Source organism: Hippopotamus amphibius, chromosome 9 (genome assembly GCF_030028045.1).
Source record: "Hippopotamus amphibius kiboko isolate mHipAmp2 chromosome 9, mHipAmp2.hap2, whole genome shotgun sequence".
NCBI classification, from domain to species: domain Eukaryota; kingdom Metazoa; phylum Chordata; class Mammalia; order Artiodactyla; family Hippopotamidae; genus Hippopotamus; species Hippopotamus amphibius.
In genome coordinates this window covers 3391681-3418686 of record NC_080194.1, presented here as the reverse complement: position 1 = coordinate 3418686, position 27006 = coordinate 3391681, and the positions used below count along the sequence as shown (strand labels likewise).

The 27006-nt window shown below is 53.8% G+C and overlaps 1 protein-coding gene across 6 annotated transcripts in view; it reads left to right on the top strand.

The window, feature by feature from the left end:
* Positions 1 to 4364: 4364 nt before the first annotated feature.
* TSPAN18 (tetraspanin 18) overlaps positions 4365 to 27006 on the top strand; it is a 190843-nt gene continuing 168201 nt past the window's right edge. For all 6 annotated transcript variants that reach the window (XM_057750109.1, XM_057750108.1, XM_057750103.1 and 3 more), the window contains exon 1: positions 4365 to 4528. The gene's annotated coding sequence lies outside the window, so the exon portion shown is untranslated. The remainder of the gene's footprint in view (positions 4529 to 27006) is intronic.

Genomic DNA, 27006 nt, shown 5'->3' with positions numbered 1-27006 from the left:
GGAGTGCAGGCCGTGCTTTTCTTCCAGCTCCCAGCCAGCGGCATTCCTGGGGGTGGAGGAGGACCTTGGCAGGCAGGCCCGTGGGCCTGGTGCTGAAAACTCTCAGGAAGACTGGCCAGTGTCTGTGGGTAGCTTGCTGGAGTGAGAAAAAGAGAGAAAGAGGGAGGACCCTGTAACTGGTCCAGGCTGGGGAGGGTCAAAACCAGATTCATTAAAGCTCCAAAGGATGTTCCTAGGATTTGCAAATTTATTTCTCTGACAATCATCTCAAAGATAAACAGATTCAATCATACTCAATTGTACATTTAATGAACTGTCATTTTGGGGGAAATGATTGCAAATTACATATAAAAAGAGACAATTCAGAAAAAAATCAGGAAGGCAATGATTAAATATTCAAAATGCAGACTGTCTTGGAAAAGCTAGATTGGAAGGTCAAGATGCCTCCTGGGGAAAGGATCCAGCCCGGCTAGCATTCATCCAGTCATCCATCCACACGTCTGGGCTCACCGTGGCTGAGCACTTATTATATGCCAGGGGCTTTCCTCGAGACTCTCGCAGCCACCCATGCCAGAGGCGCATTGACAATTCCCATCTAGAAATGCATGAATTCATTGAGGCTCAGAGCGTTTTTAAGTGGCCAGTTCAAGGCGGCACAGTTAGGAAGTGGCACCCAATGTGCCCTGAGCGCTGGCTCTGCCAGGTGCCAAAGGCCTGGAGATGGACAAGGCAGGGCCCTGAGAGGCTCACAGTCTAATCAGCCATAAATTTATAAATGTTAGGAGCAGAAGGTCATCCCTTCTAGTGATTTCGAATTCTTTTTAAGTGAAGGACACTTTCTCCTTGAAGTCTTAGGTGAGACACCAGCAGGCAAAACAGATGAAAAGGGAACCTGCTTCTAGCTAAAGCTGGGAGGGAGGTTTCCCTTCCTGTTCCACGGCCTTTAGGAGTGGGAACTGCCAGCCTGACCTGAAACCCGCTGATCCCCGCAAACATCTCATTTTACAGATGGGAACACTGAGGCCCCGAGAGGGAAGGGAATTGGCAAGATGGCCAGGACTGGAACTTGGGCCTGTGGACTCGTGGTCTGGGGCTCTTTGCTCAGCATTAGTGCCCCCAGGATGCCAATGTGTGGCTGCTCACCCTGGATGTCCTGTGCCAGTGACTGGGTGGCCCAATGGCCACATTCAGGCGCGTTTAGGGCTTTCATGCTAGTTCAACGTTTTTTTCCAGATGACAGAGAAAAATGAAGTTTAAGAGTCTCTTGGAGAAGAGGTAAATATTTTCATCTCTACTAGACCCCCCAAACACCAGGGGAGAAGAAAGGGCCCTGGCCTTGCAGTCAGGAGGCCTCATTCAATGCCCAGCTCTCTGACCACAAGTAGGAGCCAGTCCATGGTTCTTCCTCAGTTTCCCCATCTGTAAAATGAGGTGGTCGGATTACAATGAATTCTCTGCAAGATTCCTTCCAGGGTGGGCAAATGGAGAATCTAGGACCTTCTGGGCCAGGCCACTTCTGGGTTTATGACAACCTAGACTCCATAAATCAGCAGTGGCCTTAACACCATCTCCACTCCCTTCTGGGGACTGCTGGCCCTCATCCGTCCCCCTCCCCCCAAAACATTTTCTCCCTTTCCCGGCCTCTCCCCTCCCCACCCCTTCCCCTCGGTGAAGCCCTCTCCGTCTCTGTTTCCCAACAAACCACAACCTTGGTTCTTCCTTGTTTTTATCAAAAGATACTAAAAGGGACCCTAGAAGCCATTTGCTCTGGCCCCTGGTGGTGCAGGTGACACTGAGGCCAGACAGGGCAGGACTTTCCCCAAGGCCATCCTGTGAGAGGGAGGGAGGCTGGCTCCCTATAACCCGGATCACTTTCTCTTGTCCAGGGCTAAACTCTCGGGGTTCCTGACTTTTGCCAAAAAGCACTTTTGCCTAAAACACTCAGAATTGTGTTTCCCAGTTGTGGGACATCAGAGACCCTCGAGGGGCCCTCAGGACCCTAACGGCCTCCCAGGGAGAAGGCGTGGGCCTCCCTTTCCAACTCTCAGCCCTTTGATCACCACTTGGAGTTTAGGTTTATTGCTGCTGTGTCCTTCACACCTTTTTATCCTTGTTAATCTCCCTTTTCCAGAGAGAGCGGGGCCTCTGGCTCCACACCTTCCCTAGGCAGCAGTATCTTGTTGGAATTTTTTTTTAAACTGTGGCAAGTTACATATTGCTAGAATTTAATAACACTGTTTTATTTCCATTGTATTCATTTTTATGATTACCTTCTTATAGTATCGGGATGCCCATTTTCCATTTATGGTAATGATATAACATTTCTTTGCAAAAACAAGCACGTTGAAGTAAAAAAAAAAAAAAAAGATAAAACAAACAAACAAAAAACCCAAGAGTTGATTTAAAGAAAGTGATTAAGCAAATGGTTCTATCTGGCTTGCAGATAGGGCCAGATGCTCCACAGAGGCAGGAGAAGGGCTGAGGTCTGGGAAACTCTGACTTAGAACTAGAGCTCTCCTCCCAGCTGGGAGTCTGACTGCCCAAATGGCCTGCCCTGTCCTCATCTCCCTGTGCTCCTTTCTCCCGCTTCCTCCTGCCTGCTTCTGCCAGTCCTCTGGATCCTCAGAAACTCTGTCCCTCCCTCCCGCTGCCCCCAGCCTCCACCTCCTGGGCCCCAGCACCCTCGTGGTAGGTTCACGCTGTTTTCCTCTTCCAATTCATGTGGCGCCTTGCATCCAAGGAGGCCCACACAGACAGCCTCTTCCAACAGCATTCCAGAAAGGCACAGCCTGTGGGGTTTCTCAGCGCAAAGGGTCAGCCTCTCCCCCAACCCTGTTTTGGCAGCTGAAGGGGTGAATGTGGAGCCTGAAGCCCTTTCAAGTTTTCCTTGTCCTTGTTTTACAGAAATTGCATTCGTAGTGATTTTTCTTCCCTTGGGTTAAGCGTTGCTCACTCTGGGTCCATTCAAAAACTCTGGATCCAGGTTTTTTTCTTCCAGCCCCACCTCTACTATAATTGCCCCTCCTCAATTTACTCAGTGAAATAGCTGAAAGGACCAGACATCTTCGAAGTCCTTAGAAGGATGTATCCTTTTCCTGGAATGTGGGTAAGAAAGGCAGGGACTTCCTGCCCCTGCAAATGCTGTCCTGTGGCCGGACTTCACCAACATTCCTATCCAAGACTAGAGTAGCTTCAACTCCTATCAGTCACTCACTCCTTAGTGTGAATCAGCTGACAAAGGGGCTCCTGCAGAGCTGGTGTGTGTTTGAACGTCCTGGCAGGCAGGCCCTGGGTGTGGAAGCTTCAGAGCTGGGACTCAAAAAATTGTTGCCCAGGAAAAAGGAGTGGGCCACCTGAGCCCCTCTCCTCTGGGGGGTCAGCGAGCACTTTCTCTTGGCCTGTCTGCTTTGATCTGCTTTCTTGCCCATTTTGTCTGGGGCAGGTGGCGGGTAGCTACTTCACAGGAGAGGTTCAGAGGTTAAATGTCTCAGTGAAGTCATGTGTCAGTGGCTGGGAGGGGGCATGTGGCTGAGGCAGTGGTACCAAGATGAAAAGATAAGCCCTGAGATGGAGACACAGGTCTGGTCTCTTGCAATCAAGTCATGTGCATCTGGCCTGGGGTCGGCGCCCCCCACCCCCGAGCTCCCACCTCCTGCGGCAAGGCCTCCAGTCGCCTCTGTTATCTGCAACCGTCCAAAGCAGCCGAGGGAGGGTGAGTCCCCCCTGGCTTTCTACAGGTCCTTCCAGGGCACCGGGGAGCTGAGGAGCGAGGTCCGGATGGAGGATCATCCCACCGCCAGCCCTGCAGGCCGACCGTGGAGGTGGGGGGCAGCGTGGAAGTTTCCCTGGAATAAACACTCCGGTCTAGCGTGCCCCTCTCCCCACTCCTCCAAAGGATCTCCTGAATTCAGACGAAGCGAGGGCCTGCGAGGAGGCGGGCAGAGGTGAAAGGAGGGGAGAAGGGCACAGGGTGGCCCCAGGGGCCCCCGGAGCGAGGCCTGGGTGCCGGGCGGAAGGCGGGGACCGAGGCCGGGAGGGGGCGCGGGGCAGCGCGCCGGAGGGGACGTGCCTTCCCGGCGGCCGCCAAGGCAGCGGCGGCGGCGACGGGAGACCGCGGGGGGGAGGCCTGGGGAGGGGAGGGAGCGCGGGGGCGAGGGAGGGAGGGAGGGACGGAGCGGCGGCGCGGAGGTGGGGCCGGCGGGCGGGCGGGCGGCTGCAGCTGCCGCCGGCGTCTCGGGGGCTCCAGGCTGCGGGGCGGACGCAGCGCCGAGCGATCCGCCGCGGAGCCGCGCGAGGCCGCCCGCGCCCGAGCCCCGCGCCCGCGCCCCGCGCCCCGCGCCGGCGCCCCGAGCCCCGGCCCCGAGCCCGCGCCGCCGCCGCCTCGCGCCCGCCGGTCCCCGGACGCGCCGCCGCCGGGAAGGCAGCCGGCGCCGAGCAAGTTGCAAGCGCGCCTCTCCGCCCGGGAAAGTTTCCCCCGCGGCCGCCGACGCGAGTTGGCGCGGGGTCCCGCCGCCGCCGCCGCTGGAAGGTAGGGGCTCCGCGCTCCGTGCCCGCCGTGCGCCCCCGGGGACTTGGGGACCCGCGCGCTCCCCACCCCCGCCCCAGGCGACTGTCGCGCACGGTCCGGGGGTGGGTAGGGCTGGAAGGGGGGCATCCCGGCATGGTCCAGGGGAAGCCCAGGAACCAAGTTCTACTTCAGCGGGGCTGGGGAAGGCGCAGGGGACACGGGTCGCCCCATCCCTGCCCCGAATCCGCCGAGGGCCGGAGGCTCCCCCGGGACAGGTGCAGCGCTGCTCGGCGCCCTGCGCGGGTGAGCCGGGGCGCCCGCAGAATGGCGGGGGTGGCAGGTGTGGGTACGGGGCCGGGGTCTCTGCGAGGGCTGCGCCCGGAGGGAGGGGTGCGCGCCGTGCCACTCTCCAGGGGGCAGGGAGGGACTGGGGGTCGGGAGCGAGGATCCGGGCCCTGAGGATGGGGGGCCCAGCAGGGCCGCGGAAGACCGGCCGCCTTCGGGGTCCCTGGAAGCGGAGCGGGGCGGGGCCCCCTTTACTCCGTGCGCGGTGTGTGCGGTCTGGGGGAGCGGAGGCTCCGTGAGCGCTCGGTGGATCGCAGACGCGAGCCTGTGCGCATTTAGGGGGCGCCGCGGGAGTCGGCGGGGAGGGGGGCGGGCGCGGGTGGGTGCGCGCGGGCTGTGCGTCCTCGCTGGATGGAGGGGAGCTGGCTCCCGCCAGGGGCGCCCTTCCCCGGCCCTTCACTCCCAGGAAGGCGCGTCTTGGTTCCTGCGACACAGACACACCGAAATCCAGCCCCGACCGCGCGCGCCCCGCCCTGGGGAGCGCCCCGCCCCAGCGGGCATGGGGGAGGGGTCGGAGTGGGAGGCCGGGGTGCCCCCAGTCGTAACTGCTCCGTGTACCCGAAAGCTTGGCTGTCAGGAGCTGGGGGGGGGGGGGCCCTGGCAGGATATATGGGTGGATAACAAATTCACCCCTAGAAAAACAAAAAAGCAGGGGAACTTCAGCTTAACAGCGAATGGGTGTGGAGTAAGTGGATGGGAGAATTAACTTTCTGAGGTTTCTCGGGAGTCTGAAACCCAAGCTGCTGAATGCGCCCTTTTTGTAAAAGTTGGGCCTTTGTTCCGTGGATCTGGCCAGATCCCTTTCTGGCGTGGGTGGGTTGAGGGTCTTGGGGTGGGTCCCCTCTCTGGGCACAGAGAAGCTGGGAGGCACAGGGTGGGGGTGGTGGAGGCCCCTTAAAGGCTTTAGCAGTCCAGGTTCAAGTGATCAATTTCTTCCTCAACAAGAACCCCTCCTCTTGGAGTCTGGAGTCTGCAGGCCACATTCATCTGGTCATTTCACAATTATTGGTGGAAACCTGCTACGTGTCCCGTTGTGGGACCTCGGGGCCCCTGCGTGTTGAGTCTGTGTGTCTGTGCTGAGGCCTCAGGAGGACAGACGGCTGCTGGTATCTAGGAAGAGGATCATCTTTGTCATGTGGGGGGCTGTTTGACATTGAAGGAACACTGAAGAGACTGTGGCCTCATCTTTCTCTCCAGTTTCCTCCCTCCTCCGAGCACCCCAAGTGAGTACAAGTGAGCAAATCAAAGAGTAGTGGCCGGAGGAAGTTTCCATCTTTCTCTTGGCTGCAAACGTGGTCTCACTGGGCAGCTCCCCTCCCCTCTCCCATGTCCCCAGAGTCCCCTGCAAAGGTGATGGAAACACCGTGGTCCCTGAAAGAGAGCTGAGGGTCTTGCTTTCAGTGTAGCACGTGTTTTTGTTGGATGCTCTCAAATTGCTCTAGGACAAAGTTGCCCCCCAAAAAAGATCAGCATGGTTTTTATTCTGAATAGAAGAGGGCGAGTAGGGAGGAGACCGAGGAAAGGGTGGAGAAGCCCGCTGTCTCCGGATTTGTCTTCAGGACATTCCATGGGGCCAGAAAACAAAAGGAGTTGTTTTATTTTGTTGTTTTGTTTTTAATGACTCTTGTTTTTCTGCCGAGGGAAGCCTGCCCGGAACAGCCCTGCCCTTGGAAGCTGGGAGTGAGCAAGGGGCCCCCAGAGGGCTGGAGCTCTGTGTTCTACCCTGCTCCCGGCCCTCCACTCACACCCAGCCTGCCCGGCAGAGAGGAGGGAATTGAAAGCCCCCAGGGCTGCTGGTGTCCCTGTTTGGGTTTAGAGTATCGTGTGTGAACTCAGACTGCTCCTGGGCTCCCAGGCAAACTGCAAGATCTCTGATGCAGCACAATTTCAGGTCTTGGGCAGTGTCTCCTGGTCACCCCGTGCCCAGATCGATTCAGATGGCAAACCCTTGGGCTCTCTTTACCCAGCCCGAGGCTGAAAGGGCTCTCTATCAGGGAATGTTCCAGGCCACTTTCTAGAAGCATCAGTTCATCTGGAGTTGGAGTTAGGACACCTTGGCCTGATCCATGAGGTACCTCCTCCTTTAAAAACTGCCCTGTCAGCCTGGAAATAGCTCCCTGAATTACTGAGTGAGTGTTTAATGGTCTGGGGCCAGGGTTGGGGTGGGGGAGGCGGGTTGGAGGTGGTGGGCTGGGAAAACCTCTTCCCGGTCTGTGAAATGAGGGTGGTGGCCCAGGAGATTAGGGGCGGGGCGGGGGGAGGCTTGCAACTTAAAGTCAGGAGAGTCTAACGTTTTAGGGCTCTAGGCAGCCCTGCTCTGCCTTCCGTCCAGCAGGGGCCCGTCTCCGGGCCGTCTTCTCCGCTCCGTGCCTACACCGAGCCGTGAACCAGGTGCCTGTCCTCCATCGGGCTGCGGTTGGGGATAGAGAGGGTGAGGTCGGTGACCAGTTCCTGCTGGGAGCCCCATCTCTGTCCGCAAGCTTGCCCGTTACCTGTCTCTGGATGCCTGTCCAGTTTTCCCTCCCTCCCCTTTCCTGGGAAGAGCAAATGGTGGTGGCTGGACTGCCCCTCTTAGGGACCCCCGTTTCCAGAGGGCTGCTCTTCTGGTGTATTTCATCAGCCGTTGAAAAGGAAAATCAGGAACATTTGTTCACGTTCAGCTGGGACACAGCAGAGGGGTGGGGGGGCTTGGAAACCAGCACTTTGGTCCCCCAGAGCAGATGAGCGTTGATGGGGTATTTTTGCAATCTGATGCTATTAAGTAACCCGCCAGCCTGGGCTCCTCCTGCTGCACGGGCTGCCACCTTGGACCCGAAGCAGCACTCTGACTGGGGCGGGGGGGCGGGGGCAGGCAGGCCTGGGCAGATAATGAAACACATTACAAAGAGAGGGAGAGAGAGATGAGCCCTGGTGCTTGCAGCTAGCAAAGCAGGTCTTTCATCTCACACTTGTTATCTTAAGGTCCAGCCCTGCCCCTTGTTTGTACCCAAGACTGCTGGTTTAATTAGTAATTAAACAACTTGGAGATGAACAAAAGCATGTTCACTGGTCGTGTGCGTGTCTGTACATACTGATTGGCAACAGGATGGAGTGGAAAGGTCACTGGACCCGCTGGACCAGAAATAAGGAGTCGTGTTCTAACCCTGATTCTGTTACACATGGAGCTGTGGGGCCTCGAGTGAGTTACGGCCCCTCTCTGAGCCTCAGTTTCCCTATTTCTCTAGATGTAGCATTGTGAGGCAGTTAGGCTGCCTGGGTTCGAACAACGGCTTTCTTCTACTTATTAGCTGTGTGACCTTAGGCCATTCAACCTCCGATGCCTCAGTTTCCTGATCTGTAAAATGGCGCTAATAACGCTCCATCAGATTGCTGTGAAACATCGACGAGATGAAACATGTGAAACACTTAGCACAGTGCCCGGCAGGTGGTAGATGCTCAACACATAGTCACTGTCACCATCGTCGTTATTATTATTGTTACCGTTGCTATTATTGTGAAATGGGAGGGAGCGGCGTTGATCCTTTCCGGTTCTGATATTTTTGGGCACCGTGTGTGTGTGTGTGTGCGTGTGTGTGTGTGTGTGTGTGTGTGTGTGTGTGTGTGGTGTGTGTGTGTGTGTGTGGTGTGGTGTGTGTGTGTGTGTGTGCACGCGCGTGAGCTTTTGAGATGGAACACAAGGGTGAATAAAACAAATTGCTTTTCTTGTTTTTTTTTTTTTTCTTCCTTTCCCTGCCTCACTGAGGGAGTCCCGAGTTAAAATCTTGTGAATATTCTCGTGATAGCCCCATCCTTGTGGCAGGAAGCCCGATGTGACGTCACTGAAAAGATCCTGGTTTCTGGCACTTGAGGGATGATATTTCATCAGCTAGTATATGCCCATCCTTTCCCTTCCATCCTTTGTTTCCCACCCTTAACCATAGTATGAAGACCATATGTGCAGATAATGAGTTTAAGCTGATAAACAACTCCCAGATTCACCCGAATAAAAGGCCGTCCTCCTAAAAGACACTTTCGACTTTAAAATAAATTATCTGGCTCCTCTGCTGCATCACACTCTGTCTGGCTGGCCCTGCTTCCCTCTCTGTGTTCTGCCCCTTGGTCTGTTGCAGGGACGTGAGCCGGGCCAGGTCTGCGGTCTGGGCTGTGTCAGCTGTCCTGGCGGGGCAGCCTCTGGCCGCGCCTCGGCCTTGTCTCCTTCCAGCGAAGGCTGTTCTCTGAGCCGTCCCGGTGATGATCTTCACGATGGCACACGTTTGGGCAGGGCTCGCTGTCAGCCAGGAGCCAGACAACGCTTCCTCTCCCCTCCACCCTCAAAGCTGGTTCAGATATTGTCCCCATTTTACAGATTAGAAAGTTGGGCTCAGAAAAATCAAGAGAGTATGCGGTGGGACTGGAATTTGATCCTAGGTCGATCTGATTCTCCCTCCTGTGCTGGAAACCACTCTGTGATGTTTCCTCTCCCATCAGAACCTCCTGTGAGCCCCAAAGCCCCAGGAAAGATTTCCCTGAGATACGATCAGGCCCCCTCCTCCCTGCTTCTGCTCATCTTCCAGGCTCACAGTGCTTTATGAGAGTCTCTTTTTTCATCCTGCATTGATGACTCAGCCATCCTGGGGACACTGAGGGATAGGGGTTTTTTGGGACAAGGTTGCTTACAGGAAGGGGATGATCTTATTCAGCAACAGAAGGTTGTAATTGAAGGAGGATGTGTGTTGGAGTCACAGATGTGAACATGCATCGTGTTTCTGCCGTCTATTGGCTGCGTGGCCTTGGTCTCCTTATTTGTGAAAAGCAGAATAATAGCAACAATAACAGTGTTAAGCTGAGTAACCCCGGCAGCCGCAGCGGAAGACTCCAGACTCTCAGTGGCTTCACCCTGCGGGTTTAATTCTCCCTCATGTTGCTTCTCTAGCATGGATCTCTGTTCCACCTGGTCACTCAGGGACCCGGGGGGATGGTGACTCCACCATCTTTGTAGCTGCACCTGCTGGGTGAGGCGGCACCCAGGGTTACTGCAGAAGGAGAGGAGAGTGATGGAAAAGGAAAAGGCACACGAATGCTCCGCTGCTTCAGCTGGAGGCGACACACATCACGTCAGCTACAGTCCATTGGTCGGACCTGTCTCCTGGCCCTGGATCAGCTGCAAGAGAGGCTGGGTGTTTACTGAGCGCTAACGCCCTGCGTTTGTAGTTCCAGGTAGAGTACTTTGAGGATTAATTGAGATGATGCACTTAAAGCTTCTGATAGACCTGGCACGTCGTCGGTCCTCAAACTATGGAAGCTTCCTATCCTTAATGACCCCTGATGCGCGTTGCTCTTTAGCGATCACGGAGCATGTACACGCTCTCTGGCAGTGATCTCTGGACAGATCATACAGGGCCCATAATACACAGGAGAGAGCGGGAGCTCAGAGACGCCAGGGGCTGGCCAGTGAGCGCACAGCAAGGGCACGAAGCCAGGCCCTTGACCTTCACCCCAAGGCTCCCATGGCCTCCTTTGCCTTACTTAACTTTACTGCTGGAGAACTTCTTCCAGGACCCTCCAGAACCTGCTTTTTCTTGTATCTCCTCTTCCCAGACTCCCACACCCTCATCAGGAAGAGCTTCTGTATCCATCCCCTGTGTGTGTGCCTGGGGCAGGGGGAGAAGGGCCGGGGGTGGTGGGGAGGAGGCCGCAGGAACCATCTGGAAGCTAAGGGAGTCGTGTAGGGGTATGAGAAGCCTTAGTTTTATTTTATTTATTTATTTATTAATACATTTATTTATTGATTGGCTGCATTAGGTCTTGCTGCGTGTGGGCTTTTTCTAGTTGTGGCGAGCGGGGGCTACTCTTCATTGTGGTGCATGGGCTTCTCAGTGCGGTGGCTTCTCGTGTTGCAGCGCTTCAGTAGTTGTGGCACAAGGGCTTCAGTAGTTGTGGCACATGGGCTTCAGGAGTTGTGGCACACGGGCTCAATAGTTGTGGCTCAAGGGCTGTAGAAAGCAGGCCCAGTAGTTGTGGCGCACAGGCTTCGTTGCTCCGCGGCATGTGGGAATCTTCCTGGAGCAGGGATCAAACCCGTGTCCCCTGCGTTGGTAGGTGGATTCTGAACCACTGCACCACCTAGGAAGTCCCGAGAAGCCTTGGTTTTAAATCTTCCAGGTGAAAGCCACAGGAATGTGGGCCACACATACACTGCTTTGGGAACTGCTGTGCTTTCAAGCTTTGGGGAGCTCCCCCAATGGCATAGAAGGTTAGCTGTGTTTCCTGTCCCATCTGTGCAGCCTCCTGCTGGCCCCTGTCCCTCCTTGTGGGGTTGGGCAGGTAAAGAGAGGGGCCTGATGAGGCTTTCTGAGAACAGTAAGGTGGTCAGACCTAGGTGCGAAACCTGGCTCCTCTACTTAGCCCTCGATCATCTCTCTGAGCCTCAGTTTTCTCCTCTGCAAAACGAGCAGAAGGTATCGGAGAAAAGCTGTAAAGCTAATCAAGTGCCTGGCACCTGGTAGGGTGTCCGTACGTTTGCACATGGCTCCTCGCCCGCTTGAGTAAGAAGGGAGAGGCGCCTTTGGCAAGGGGCCAGCATCCGAGGCTCGGCTCCAAGCGCCGCCCCCACCCCGTCCCCCCACCCCCGCCCCTCACTCCCATCCCTTGGATGGAGAGGCTCTGGGCTCCCGTTCTGGGTGGCCTCCGGCTGGGCCCTCCTGTTGAACCAATATGGCTTCCACTTGAAATGGGAGGAGAATTTGGAGCCCTGGCCCTTGGACTTAGGCCCGTCTTTTCGTGTCTAATTACCGCTGTGGGCACGGGGCCTGGGGTGCTGCGGAGAGAGGCCCCCTCCCATGTTACTGCCTCTCCGGCTGGGACAGATTGCAGCGCTCTCGCTGGCCAAGTGCGCCTCCATCTCCTGGGGGCAGCCCGCCACCACCTGGTGCCTGACATTTCGGGCTCCCTCCAGCAGGGTGAGCCCGGGGTACTCCTCTCGTCTGCGATTTTAGCCCCCGGGGGAGTGAGGCGCTTCTCCAGCCACAATATAAACACCCCTGGAATAATGGGGATTAACTGCCCCCCCCCACAGGAATAGCTGGTGGGCTGGACACCGGGGTGGAAGTGTCTTTGAGAGAGTTTGGCTCCCCAAGATGGGGTTCGGAGGGGGCCGGTGGCTCCCCTGGACATGGTGCATGCTTGTTCCTGGGGGCACTGAGAGACTGGCCCCCGCTGCAGCTGCCACCAAGATGCTCCTGGCTTCTCTGAGAAGCACCGGTGGGAGGCAGGCCAGTTAGGCTGTGAATCGGGCACCATGGGGTCCCTAAAACACATCTCATTCACGCCTGCCCCCAGACCTCAGCTTCTGCAGCCCCTGCCCCGAAACACTGGGGCAGAGCTTCGGAGCCGCTCAAGAGCCTGATGAGTCAGGGTATTGGTTTCCTGGGGCTGCAATAACAAATGCCATAAACTGGGGGCTTCCCATGACAGACATTCATCCTCTCACAGTCCTGGAGGCTAAAAGTCCGAAATCAGGGTGTCAGCAGGGTTCTAGGGGGGGTCCTTCCTTGCTCCTTCCTTTTTCTGGAGGCTGTTGGCAATCCTTGGCATTCCTTGCTTGTGGACACATCATTCCAGTCTTGTCCTCGGTCACTGCACGGTGTTCTCCCTGTGTCTGTCTCTCCTCTTCCTAGGAGGACTCCAGTCATATTGGATTAGAGCCTAATGGCCTCATCTGAACTTGATGACATTTGCAAAGACCCTGTTTTCACATAAGGTCCCATTCATACATCGCAGGGGTTAGGACACGTGGGGCACACTGTCCAGTCCGTAGCAGGTGGGTGCTGTTATCTCTCCATTTAACAACCAAGAAGAGCACCCGAGAGGCTGAGTAACTTGCTGAGGGTCATACAAGTATACAACTAGTAAGTACCTGGGAAACTAATCTCCTTACATTTCAGTTTTCTTATCAATAAAGTGGGGATTATACCCACCTCGTGGCCTAGTTATAAGCATCCAAGGAGTAAGTGTCTGCATCAAACACATTGTGTCCACTGCTAACGTTTTTTAGATGCCGTTTTCCCTGTTTGTTCCCTCCCGACAGATCTGGAAGGGTGCTGGGTGTTCAGTGTGGACTCAAGAAATATTGAGGCATGTGAATTGTAACCAATTGCAGATAGAATGTTTTCTAGAAATAATGACTTGAAAGGACTGCATGAAAGGCACCACTTACATTTTTTTTCAACGCATCTTTCTGGAGGTACCTGTCGTCTCCATCTCCCCTGAGGCTGAGAATGTCTGGGCCAGGTGAATTGTTCTTGCTGTATATCCTGAGTTCACCTGTAGCGCCGGAAATCACTGTGATGTGAGCCATTTGGGTTCCCCTTCCCCAGGGACAACGTCTGGACATCTCTGCACAAGGAGTGGGGGGCCTCGGACGGAATAGCTGAGGCTCCCAGCTCCAGAGCCCATCCCGCAGGGGCCCAGGAGGGTCTGGCGGCTCAGCTGTGGGGGCCGAGGTTTCAGACACACAGCCTCGTCCCCGTGCAGTGAAAGCAGGAGGGCACCTGGGATTAGGAGCTCTGAACGTAAGGGCTGGAGTGCAAGTCCCATTCAGCCACAGTCCATGACCTTCGTTTGGCCTTTGACAAAACACTTCTCTGTACCACCATTTTATCTCATGAGGTTTTTGTTTTTGTTTTTTTTAATTGAGGTGTCATTGACGTAAAACATTATGTCAACATCGTGTACATTTCAGGTGTACAACGTCGTTATTCAATATTTGTATATTTTGCGAAATGATCACCCTCCTAAGGTTTCATGAAGATAAAATAAGGTTAAAATGCATAAATGTGTCTTTTAGGATCGCATGTGGCACTTCAAAAGGATTCAGTGAATGTTAGACTTATTCTAATTATTTTATTTATGATCCGTTTCCCTCAGTGAGGGCGGAGATCTGTCTGTCTCGCTCTCCATGGCGCCTGCAGTGTGTAGCGCAGTGCCTGGGGTTGAGTAGATGTTCGTAGACGTCCAGACACGCAGAATGCGTGAGTGAATGAGTGAACTCTTAGTCGTCGCTTCTTTGGGATCGCATCCTTCCTCGCCGTGCGCCGAGGCCTCCACCCGTAGCCCCCCTTACGTGGGGGCACCGGGGATAGTGTGGGGACAAACCCGTGAGGAGCCAGGGGTGCCAGGACAGATTCGTGAAAGGCACTCACATCTGGGGGAGGGGGGCCTGGAAGGCTGTGGTCCCCAGCACACACAGGCTGTGTGGTGGCCCGGTGGGGAGAGCCCCGTACGGGGGAACAGACGGCCGCGACCCGCAGAGACGCTCGCCCACGCTCTGACCCGCGGAAGGCCAGTCTTCCTCCAGTGTGATTACCTGACAGGTGTATCTCACTCGAGGCGGCCAGATGGGTGAAAATGCCAGCTGGATCAGAGGATCCTCATCCAATTTACAGACAGATTAACGCTCAGATTCCCGTTCCTCCCTACTGCCTTAAAAATAAAATGCAATTTACTGAAGTTCCAGGCACGCACTTTGTCAGGGGAAGCATCTGCTGTGTAATGCGATCATGCTAGCTGCACCCCCCCGCCCCCCCCCCAGCCCCGCTTGCTCTCGGAAACTCTTCAATAGATTCTCACTTGTGTTGAAAAGGCTTCCTTGTGGCGTCTGCCCCCTCCCCCACCCAAGCCTGCCTCCCTCTGCTCCAGCCCACCGGCCACCTTGCTTCCTTCTCTTGCCGCCACCCGCACAGATCAGCTCTGCGTGCTCTTCCCCCATCCCGGAGATGATTTCCCTCCCTCTTTAGCTACCCAGCTCCTCCTCATCCTTTGGATCCCATCACCTCCTCCAAGAAGCCCTCCTGGACTCTCGGGGGACCAAACTCCCCACCTCTCCGCTCTGCTTGCTGCACCCTCCCCACCTTAAGAGGAGTTTGTCCCCATCATCGTTGACTTGTCTGTGTGATTCCGTAACTTCCGTCTCCCTGCTCTAGTGTAACCCTGGAGGGCAGGGACCCTGTCTGTCTTTGTTCATTCCTGGACCCCAGGCATGTGGCAGGTGCTCATAAAACGCCTTCCTCCGTTTTTCCCTTTGAGGACTGGTCTTTTTCCGGTTGTTTTGGGTAATGAACGCAGCGAACATGTATCCATCACTTTCAGTGTGTCAGGCACTTATGAGTCTGATCTCATCCAACAGAATGGTTCACGGTGCCAGCTCTACCACTGGCCAGCTCTGCATCCTTGAGCAAGTTACTCAACCTCTCTGTTCATCACGTTCTCGTTCATAAAATGGGACTAAAAATAATACCTAATTTATTGAGTTGTTGTGAGGATTAAATAAGTTAATTCTTGTCAAATTTATTTTCTCAGTTTTGGAGCTTAGAAGTTCATGATCAAGGTGTTGGCAGATTTTGGTTTCCTCTGAGGTCTCTCCTAGGCTCGCAGAAGGCTGCCTTCACATGGTTCTCACGGGGCCTCTCCTCTGTGCACATGTACCTCCAGTGTCCCCTGGGGGTCCAGATCTCTTCTTAGAAGGGCATTAGTCAGATTGGATTAGGACGCACCATAAAAGCCTCATTTTAATTTAATCATCTCTTCAAAGACTCAGGAAGTCTGAACCCCAAGCCCGCTCTCCAGCATGACATGGTCTGTTCCCGGGCTCTGCTCCTCCCTGGGACACCAGGGTTTTCCCTGTTGGAGCCAGTTCATGTCTTAACAGCCCGACTGGGAGGAAGTCAGGATCCAGGACCTTGGAGGCCTCTCACCTGGCCATTCGCTCCCTTCCAGCCCTTAATCCCCTGTTCAGCCGCAGGTATCAAACCTCTAAGGGAATAGGGACCCACGGTCCTGCCTGTGGGCTGAGGGGGAGGCCGAGGGGCACGGGGAGGCCAGAGGAAGTGGGAGCGTCCTAGGAAGTGAGGGAGATGACCGATGCTGGGGTTTTCTCCCTCTCCATAGTTCATTTCTTTGATTTTCCAGGAGTTATCACAAGCTCTTTGAAATGAATCCCTTTTTCCTGGTGAAAGACCTGAGATAAAAATAGGGTAAACGTAATGAGAATATGGAAGTCGATCAGAAGCATATTCAGTGGAAACTGAGTCTCACGCCAGTCTCCTCACCCAGAGACAGCCAGTGTGAGCAGTCCCCTGTCCCTGCTGAGTTGTTCTCCCAGGAAACGGCGCCCGCCATTCCTACATACCTGGTGGCGTTCCATCCCGTCTACTCTTCATCTTGCATTTTTTCATTTGTTCTGTCTTAGCATGTACTCTTCTGCCTTGGTTTACTTGGGGGTCTCCAAAAGCAGACCCAGAGCAAGGATTTAAGTACAAAGAGTTTGTGTGTGATGAGCGTGGTTCCAGAGAGGGGAGTGGGTAGGGAGGGGAGGGGAGCCAGTGGAAGATGCCCCGCTGAGCAGCCTCCTGGTGTGGGCTCCTGGGGCCCCGTCCTGGGGACCCCCGCAGGGACTGTGTGAAGCACACCTCAGAATCCGCCCAGTGAGTGGTCACCAACTTCTGTCTCTCATTGGTTGAGAGTTGCTCCTGAGGACATTAGCTTCCAGAAACTCCCAGCCTGACTTCACGCCAAGAGATTAAAGAGGGTGCCTGAGTACGGGCTACCCGCATGGGTGGAACTGTCCCCTGAAGCTCTCGAGCATCTCCAGGGTGGACTGTGGGGTAGGGGAGAGGCACAGCTCACGTGTCTGTTACTCACCGTGTCCACTCATGAGGGGCGCCTAGTATATCCCTGCAGGGACAGCCATGATGCTTTTGCCTGATTCCCTGCTCGTGAACTGAGTTGCTTTTCTGGAACACACCTCGTTCTCGCTGCTCCACCAAGCAGATGATCCGTGGAGACCACCTACTGTGGAGTGGCCAACTGGGTCAATGGCCATCTTCTCTCTCCCACAGTTGCTTGGTCCTCTCTGGCCTCTTCTTGCCCCCTGAGCCTCCCTGCTTGCTCCCCAGAGAGGTCATTTGGACCTTTCATCTCATGGGGTCCAGGAGCCTGGGCTAGGCGGGGTCTCTGAAAGACCCCGGGGCCCTTTGGAGAAGAGAACTTGTGAGAGGGAGGCCAGCAGGTCACCACAGAGGGTGGTTTCCACCTTCCTCCAGGGTTGGACGAGGACGTCCGTTGGCAGATCAAAAGGCTTTTTGTTGTTGTTTTATTTTCCTTTCCAGCAGCTTCTTGCTGGGGAAGTAGGCTGCGGAGCCAAGGCAAACACAGCGACCTCTGAGGCCACTGCCTGCTGGTTCTGCGAGGCTGAGGAGGTGGAGGTCAGGCTTCGGTGCTGCAGAGGGGCTGGAGCTGGGGCCACAGGTGGCTGCTCTCCTCGAGAGCCTTTCCCTCCTCTGAGCCCGGAGACCAAACGGGACAAGGGGAGGCTGAGCGGAGAGCCTGATGGACTCAAGGAGGCCTGGGATTTGGGGGAGCAGCGCGGGGGCACCAAGAGGGCTGGACCACAGACTAGACCCCTGAATTGCCGTCCTTGCCTGCATTGCTGTCCTTACTGTCCCTGAATTGTTTTGCTAAAAAGATTCCCTATCGTGGAATCTTTTTGACTTGCCGTCCTTACCATCCTGCAGCTGAAGAGATGGGGAGAGCACTGGGCTGGGAGTCCAGACAGTCAGAACCTAGGGCCAAACCCTTTTTGGGCTCAAACCAGTGCTCGTGTCCGCTACGGGCCTCTGACATCGCACGCACGCACTGGGGAGTGGGGCCTCGTGTCCTCCATGTCTCCTCTGAGTCTAGAATCTCCCTTTAGAGTCTGGAGAAAAGCACTCAGGAAGCCGAGGCGTGGTTGTTGATGGAAGCGGGGGTGTTGTTTAAATAAATTAAAAGTGCAAAAGGAAAACCCATCAGCATTATTCTCAATAGCTGGGATGATATGCATAACATTTCCTCCCTTTCATTTGATCATTTTCTCTTCTCAGAATAGTTCGAAGAAAGAAAATGTCTGGTGATTCGCCACACAATAAGCTCAAATAAATATACTCTTTTAAAAAAGTGGTTGCTGTGTAATTGAATTGAAATAATGGGCAGATTTTGTTTCCAAGCAGCCCTACCACTCACAGAGGTCTTTTCAAACCTGTTGAAGAAGTACGTGTGTGTGTGTTTGTGTGCAAAGAAAAAAATCTCACTACTAAGGAATCTTTTTGGCAAAACAATAATGATGATAATATATTTAAGTAAAGTTGTGTGCATGCCTGCTGGGGAGGAATGTACAGGATTAAAATGAAATGCTCTTCTAGAAGGAAGAGTTCCGAAGGCAGCCTGTAGAGTCCAGGCGGCATTGGAGTGAGGCTGTCCGCCAGTGGGGATTCCGGCTTCTGAATCCCACAGTTCAAATCCCGGCTCTGCCCCTCACCAGCTGCGTGGCCTTGGCAAGTGTTTTATCCTAATCAAACCTCAGTTTCCTCATCTGGAAAAAAAGGGACAGCACACGTGGCCTCCACGTGGTGCTGGGCGTGGAGTGACCTGCCACGCTGGCTCTTTCCTTCCCTTTCCTCTCCAGAAGCACGGAGGAATTCCTCCATGTACCCAGCAGACCCGTATGGGTGATCTCATTCGATGCCCAACAGTCTGACTGTGCTGAGATTTTTTTAAAAAATAAATTTATTTATTTATTTATTGGCTGCATTGGGTCTTTGTTGCTGAGTGCAGGCTTTCTCTAGTTGTGGAGAACGGGGGCTACTCTTCGTTGCGGTGCACAGGCTTCTCAGTGCGTTGGCTTCTCTTGTTGTGGAGCACGGGCTCTAGGCGCATGGGCTTCAGTAGTTGTGGCACGTGGGCTCAATAGTTGTGGTTCACGGGCTCTTGCGTGCAGGCTCAACAGTTGTGGTGCACGGGCTTAGTTGCTGTGTGGCATGTGGGATCTCCCCGGACCAGGGCTCACACCCCTTACCCTGCATTGGCAGGAGGATTCCTAACCACTGCACCACCAGGGAAGCCTCTGATTGCACTGAGATTTTTAATCCTCATTTTATGGAAGGGAAACCTGACGTGTTGAGCTTATGGAATTCCATAGATCACCCTGTTGGCTGGAGGGGTATGAGAAACTGGAAGCGTTTCTCTGAACCATTGCAAGATCCCACCTTTTCCATTGCAAGGGGATCTTCGCCTGGGAGGTCTGTTGGATGCAGAAAGGATCTCCTGGTGTTGCTTGGGGTAGGTGTTCATTCATTCTTTCCTCCATTGTGTGTCCAGTCAGCCCTCCGCATCCACAGATTTTGCATCGGAGGATTCAACCAACTGCGGATGGAAAATACTCAAAAATAAAAATTCCAGAAAGTTCCAAAAAAGCAAAACTTGAATTCGCCACACTCCAGCAACTATTTACGTAGCATTTACATCGTAGTAGGTATTATAAGTAACCTAGAGATGACGTCAAGGATACAGGAGGATGCGTGTAGGCTATATACAAATACGACAGCATTTTAGATGAGGGACTTGAACATCAGTGGATTTTGCCATCCGTGGAGGCCCTGTAACCAGTCTCGAGGGACAACTGTACTAGACTTGTACTGGAGACTTGAGGTAGAGGGTGGTACATCCAGAGGGTGTATAACCGTCCAGCCCACTGCTGCACAATAGTCTTTTCTGGTCTTGAAGCCCCTGGGCCATCCCCACCAGGAGGAACTCTTTCCTGGGCCCCTGACTCAGGCTGGGCCCTCTAGCTCACAATTCTCATCTCCCAAGCTTCCCCCCAGTCTCAGGCCCCCTCTGTCCCTGCCTCTGAGGACACGGAGTTTCTGCTCTCTTGGTCTCACCTGGAGGGTCCCCCGCCCCTTACGTGGGCGACTCAGGCTTGGTCCTGCTACCACACAGAGAGCGATGGGGGCCCAGCCTCGCCCTCCTTTCCTGCCATACAAGTTGCCGTTTGCCAGAAACGCTTTCTTACCAGTCCTGGCGGGGCTCCCAGCCCTCACGCTCCTGAAGCCACCCGGTCCTCCGAGACTGCCTTTGCCTCGGTACCGAGAGGTTCTTGAGAGAGCGGTGTTCTTAAGGGCCCTGCAGTGGGGAGCGGCAGGTCACCTTCCTAGCTCACATCTGCAGTCTCATCTCTCCTGCCAGTTAACAGGAGGCTGTGAACAGAAGTAGCACTTTTCCCCACAACAAAGAGTCCAGGAACTGATGTCACATGTCTGCGGGCCCCCATGTGCACTTGGATGGGTTCTCCCGGGCCCTGAATCTGGGTCTTGAGGTGTCACCAAGGTTCGTTTTGGAAATAAGTGCGATGTTGAAGCCTGCAGGTGACTGTATCTTTGGGATGAGGAAGAACAGCGTTAGGACAAGGTCCATTCTGGCCAGTGTAATAGGTGACGGGAAGGGAGCCTTGTGGGGCAGTGGTTAGAGCCCGGGCCTGGGGTCAGGCCATCGCGGGTGGATTCTGGCCCTGCCACTTTCTGGTGTGTGTGACCTCAGGCTGGTGAAGCCTCGATACTTCTTTCCGTTCTGTGTGAAGCTAGATAACAGCCATGCAGGTTGGTGGGAGGCTGAGTAACTGCGTCTGGCTGCCGCCATGAACGTGAGTCCCCAGAAGTCTGGGGAGAGGTGTGTGCAGGAGTAGGAATTCCCCACATATTGCCCTTGAGTCCTTTTTCCTGTCACATTAGTCCTGTCCCCTCTGGGAGCAGCCAGAAACCTCCCAAACTCTGCAGCCGTTTCTGGTCCTGCCGTCACTTCCCACAGTGGGTGTGGACGGGCGTGCCGGGTGCCTTCCTCAGCCCTCCCTGGAAGCCCCAAAGCTCCACAGGAGGCAAAGACTTGGCGGTGAAGGTGCAGCCGTTCCCGAGGGAGGAGATGCTGTTGTAACACAACCTGAGGACACGGTTTTGGGCATCTTTGGCGAAAAATGGCCTCGAAAGGCAGATGTGCAGATGTTAGGGAACTGTTAGTATTTTTGAGTGATAAAAAAATTAAATTCTAGCATGAGCGAGGGGAGAAGAGGGAAGAGTCACCTGGTCTGGTTGAGGGGAGAAAATGAGATTGCTTGGTTTTCATTTGCAGCAAAATGCGCTGAGTCTTTCTGCACGTGTTAATAAAGACAGAAAGAGGTGAGACCACAGGGCCCCCGCCGCCGGCTGCTGCCGGAAGCACCTCCAGGTTGGAGCCCCTCCCTGAGTGTGTGTAGGTTATCGCTTTGGAAAAGGGCAATTTTCAGGGATGCCGGATCACCCATCTCAGCCGCATTAGGGAAAATCTCTTTCTTAGAGCCCAGGGATCGGCGTGAGGATGACTCCTCGTGGGCTCTCGGCCGCGGCCTTGTCTCTGAGCTGAGATCCCAGCCCGCGGCCAGCCTGGGCGCTGTCTCCACTGTTTACTGCTTAGCGGGGAAGAAGTGAACCAGATGTGATCGGTTTGAGAGGAATGAGGTGACCATCGTGTTTCTGGCTTTTCCAGCAGTTCCTAATTGATTGCCAGAGGCCCCCCGGAGTAGAGTGAAAGAGCCCTGGCTCAGCTCTGGGGAGGTGGTTCCAGTTCCCCTTCGGCAAGGCACTAGCCCTCTCTGGGCTTGTTTGCCCCCCCATAAAACCCATAGCCAAAACCCCAAACAAACAAAAATACCCCAGGGCAGAGATAAATTATCTTCACGGCACGCTTCACAGGGTTGGCGTGGGAATCAGAATCAAAGAAGCTGAAGAATGGGGCCAGGCTTGGGTTTGGTCCTTTCTCTGTTTCTTACCCATCCTGGGTATAAGAAGGCTGAGCCACTTGAGAAGGTCACAAGGGTTTCTGGGGGCCAACACTGGATAGCAGGAGTGGCAGATCCATTTCATCTCAAGTGCCAACCCTGATCGATTTGTAGGGCTTGCCGAAGGGTAGATGAGGCTGGGTTATTCGGGCTCAGCAGGGAGGAGTGCCAAAATCAATTACTCATGTCTGTTACGGGGGGAGAAGGGCAGCGTGCTAGCCCATGGGTAGATTTGGGGAACCCGGGGTGCTAGGTAGAGCCTAGCTGCTGGGGACCTGGGTGCTCTGCTCTCACTGGCGTTGTGCTCTGCGGCCTCAGGCAGCGGTTCTTAATTGGGCTACATTTCAAAATAATCATGCCTGGGTGTCTGCACCCTCAGAAGGTCTGGCTGGTCCTAGTGCAGTGCTGGGCATGTGTGTGTCGAAGAGACGGCTCAGGTGATTTCAATGTAATTTCATGCTCGTGGAGAGACACTCATGGAAGGACAGCCATGGACAGCTTATGGAGGCCTCCTTCACACGTCAGTTTGCTGGGGGGCGGGTATTAGAATTTTCCCCACTGTGTCCTACGAGTTTGTGAGGCACCAAGGAAGATGGTCTGGCCAGTGGCTAAAAGGAGGGAAGCCACAGGCCAAAGGAACACCTGCAGGCCAGATACAAGCTGCAGATGTATTTTCTTTAAGGGACACAATGTTTAAAACATGAAGCTGGCCCAAGGTTAAAATATTGGGCAACATAACTGAAGCGTACGCATACCGTACGACCCAACAATTCCACTCTTCGGTAAACATCCAGCAGAAGGGCGTGCGTGGGCTCCCCAAAAGGCACGTGTGAGAATGTCCACAGCCTCCTCCTTCTCCATGAGAGGCAACCCCTGCAAACAGCTCACGTCCATAAATGGTCGGCTGGACGTGGGAGGACCACACAGCGGAGAGTGAATGAGCTCCTGCGGCTGATGGCGAGCTTGGGGGCATCTCAGAATCCTGATGTGGAACAGAAGACACCGGAGCGGAAAGCGAGCACACGGAACGATTCTCTCTGTGTAAAGTTCAGAGCCAGAGAAGTGAAGCTATGGTGTTAAAAGTCACGACAGTTTTACTGTTTGGACAGAAGTCGGGGAGGGCCTGGAAGGAGGCACGAGGGGCTTCTGGGTGCTGGTCTCTTCCTTCTCTTATTCTGCTTGGTGGTTTCACAGGTGTGTCAGTTTGTGACTATTCATGGAGCTGTACATTTCAGACCTATGGACTTTTCTGTATATATATTTCAAAATTTTAAATTCTGTTAACAAAACAGAAAACAGAAAGAGGATTCTACCTGGTTGAAGAAGAGATGTAGCATAAAACTCTAGATTTCTGCCTTCCTTGACAAATGGGCCCCTGCGTGGCAAGAGCAGTCTGGGGGTGAGCAGGGGCTGTGCCCTCGGAGAGGGTGTGCACCTGACTCTCCCCTTTTGTTTCAGGTTGTTTGTGGGGATTTACCTTCGAAACGCGTAACAAAGCTGCCCTCTGGGACTCCCAACCTCCGTCAGAGAGAAGGGCTTTGTGGGTGAGTGATGGGTGGGGTAGGAGCAAGGTCTCCTGGTCAGGCCAGGTATGTGTGTCCACTTGCAATTTTGAAGACTTTGGGTGAGTTATCTCGTCTCTCTGAGCCTTGGTTTACCCACTTGCAAAGCGAGAAGAGGAATACCCACAGCAAAGGATTGTGTGGGGGTTGGGACGAGAGTATGAGGAGAAGATGCACAGCGTGCCTGGTGGTGGCGGCTGCTTGGCAGAGCAACATTTGCCCACAGCCGGCCTGGTGTTGCCCCTCCTGCCCACTGGGAGCGGAGACTCGGCAGTTACTGAGATGTGGCCCCCTGGATCCTTGTTCCGTTTGCTGAGGTTGAGGTGGGAGATGGGAGACCCGTTCTCTGGGGCCCGGTCCTGTGCACCAGGGCCCGGCTTGCATGGAAGGGCAGAGCCTTCCTCTGGCGGGTCAGGGCCAGGCGCCCAGGTGAGGTGATGACTGCAGCGCCTAGTCGCTAATACCGCCCATCACGGCACCAGGCATTCCCGCAGAGGCAGGCATCTGCTTTGCCCCGTGGGACCGCTGGGAACATGCCATCGTCACTCCCTGCTTGCTCCTTGGTGCCTTGCTTCTCCATCCTGCTTGCAGCGGCCAGAGCAGCCCTGCCTCGTGGGGACGGTTCTCAGGAACACGATGCCTCGGGGAGACGCTTGTTGGTTGCATCTCCGCTGCGCACCACGATTCCTAATCCCAGGAATCACCTGGATGGGGAGGCGTAGGGACCAGGTGACTGCCCCTCTCCAAGCCTCAGTGGCCTGATCTTGAACATGGGCGTTGATCACAGCTGCTTGTCGTGGCTGCTCAAGAATCCTAACTGACCGTGGACGTTACCGTCGCTGTGATTCCTGGTTGTGGGAACGCATTACGTGCACCATTGAGGGTTGACTTTGGTGTAAAGGATGTGGTTTGAAATGGCCTCTTTGTCTCAGAACAATCTGTTTTGATTTATTTGGCTGTGGGAATTTGAAAACGGCCCAAGTGTTTTTCCTCCTCTTGTTCTGTCTCTCCAACACTCAGATTTCCTCTCGCTCACTCATTCACTCCCTCCCTGCTCACAGCCCCCTGGCTTCCACTTGTTCACACTTATCTGCTCACAGCCCAGGTGCAGGTGGGACATCAGATGCCCCGAAGGTTTTTCCTTCTCCCTCAGAGGCTCATGCCCTCACAACTACTTACACTCAGAAGTATGAACGGTCATTCTCACACTCAAACTCCCCTCCCGTCTCTCGCTCCCCCTCATCCCCTCCACCCCCAACCCCCTCCAAGTGCCAGCAGAGCCGTGAGGTCAGGAGATGTGGTTCTTACTCTGTCTCTTTTACCAAAAGACTCTATGGTTGTGTGACGTGAGCCAAGTCATTCAACATTTCTGGGCCTTGGTTTCCTTCCTCACGACAGAGGAAGCAAAGCTACCAGTTTACTTTTAGAGAGATCATCATTTTCTTCTGCCGTATCTCAGATGCTCTGAGATAAGGTTCTTTCTGCGTCTTAATTTCCCTGACTCCGCAAAGGAGTGGATGCGCTCTCATTAGGCAGACTGTGTGCCAACCTGAAATTACTCTTTAGCCTTTTCCTGGTACTGAAGAGACATCATTTTATTTGGATCTAGAAATTAACACAAGGTCAGGAGAAACCAGAAAGTCCAGGAGGATGGTTCCTTCTTGATTTTGAGAGACACAACCTCATAGCATCTCACCGGGTCCCCTTCCCCTTCGTCTTGGTGTCCCCAGTGAAGGTGACTAGGGAATCAGGGATGGTGGTCAGTTGCTGCTGCTGATGGGGGAGGGGCGGTGGACACCAGGACAAAGACCCGATGTGTCCTGCACCAAGCCCATCAGAAGGATCCACCTTACTTTGTGTCCCTGTCCCTGCCCCAGGTTCTGGCTCTAAGAGAGCTGGGATTTATTGAGGATACATGACGCATACTGTCCTGCTGAATCTTTGCAGGGGCCCTACAGGTTATATACGAAAATCATTCCTGTTTTCAGGATGGTGAGACAGGAGCCTGGGAGGCTGGGTGTCACGCAGCGGATCAGTGGCACAGCTGGATCTGTAACTGGGCAGTGGTCTGCACGAAGCCCTCCAAAGCATGCTTTCCTACGTGGCCCAGTGGTGCCAAGGTGGAGTGGAAAGACATAGGATTTCAAGACGGGAGTCTGAGTTTGAATCCTGCTCTACTTACAAACTCATTATGAACCTTCAGTAAGTCCCTTACCCTCTGTGGGCCTCAGTCACTCATTGTAAAATGAAGGAGAGGACCAGCTGATCCCCAGGTCCCCTTCTGGCGTGATATTTGGTGGCTGTCTGGAGCAGTATGTGCGGTGATTTCAGGCAATGATTAAAAGACAGGGTGCTGGGATCAGTCCGAAGTGGACAGTCTGATCAAGTGGCCAATCTGTTTAATGTAGGTGCTGAGTGGTCCTCCTGCCTTTGCAACAGCAGGATGCAGAGGTCGTTATTCAGAATTTAGGTAATCATTTCCACTGTTCAACCTCACCTTTCCTGGGACAGTGCTTATATAAGACAGTCACCTCCTCTTTAAAAAATAAATTCTAAATGTTAGTAACTCTGATCTGTGTGACGAATCTAAAGATGTTTAAAAAGGAGATTCATTGACCATTACCATCAAGGGTCCTGATACAAGGTGATTGTTTCCTTATCCATTGCGGAGATTAACACGCTGAATTTTGTGAGGTTTCTTTTTTAATATAACAGCTGTATTGATGTTTATTTTAAATACCATACAATTTACCCACTTTAAGTATAAAATTCAGTGGCTTTTGGTATATTTGCAGAGTTGTGGGACCATCACCATCATAGATTTTTAGAATGTTTTCATCACCCTGAAAATTAACCCTAGTATCCAGTAGCAGTCACTTCCCATTTGCCCCATCCTACCACCTGCCGCAGCCCCTGGCAACACTAATCTACTTTTTCTCTCTATGGATTTGCCTATTCTGGATATTTTTAATAAATGGAATCATAAAAAAGAGAGAGAGAGAGAGAGAGAGACAGGGTACTGGGGTTAAATCCAGGCTGAAGAGCTGTGTGGCTTTGGGTAGTTTACTCAACTTCTCTGATGTGCAGATTCTCTGTCTGCAAAATGGAAAGACGATGAATTCTGTCGCATAAAGTTGCCTTGAGGGCTGAGAGTGATGAAGTATCTGAGAGAGTGCAAGTGTTGCTGTGTGTGTCCTCTCTTACTGTGCTTTGATGATCTGTCTTGGCAGAGTCTTGCTGAGGATGTGGGCTTGCTACCTGACACAGAGAGCCCGTCTCAGTCAGAGGCATCCCGTCCCCAAGTAATATTATGCGTGGATCACCATGATGTCTTTGAATAAAAACCATTTGCCCATCAGAATGCCTTAGAGTTTCTTAACCAAGGTACCATCTTGGGCATTCCAGACGCTAGAGGGAAACGATCTGGGATAACTTGGTCCGGCGGCATTCGACTTACCTGTAGTCACAGACCTCAAAGAAAGTTCACCATGGAGCCTCCACAATAACGTAGAAGGGAGCTGCCCTGTTGAAGCGGGCACAGGGGGCTGGTCCCCCCTCCCCCTCCCCCTCCCCTTGGGCGTCTCCTGAGGAACCCCTGGGAAACCCATTCTGAGAATCACAGGCCATTCGGGGATACAAAATGAAACTGAGACCCCGAAAGGGGCAGTAACTCACCCAGGAATCAGAAGCAGGCACGTCTGCTGGAATCATTTTCATCTGCAGTATCATTTCCCGTTTTTATAAGAGGGCTCTCCTGTGTTTCGTTTGGCCATTGATCCTAATTAATCACCTAGGGACGCGTCTTTCAATATTGACACTTACTCCGTGGCTGACGTTTCTGAATTATTCTCTCTCCTGCCTTCCTCACAGTCATAGGTAGAGGCTGGATGGATATTTATTGTGAAATCAAGGAAAATGAGGCTTTTTATTTGGAA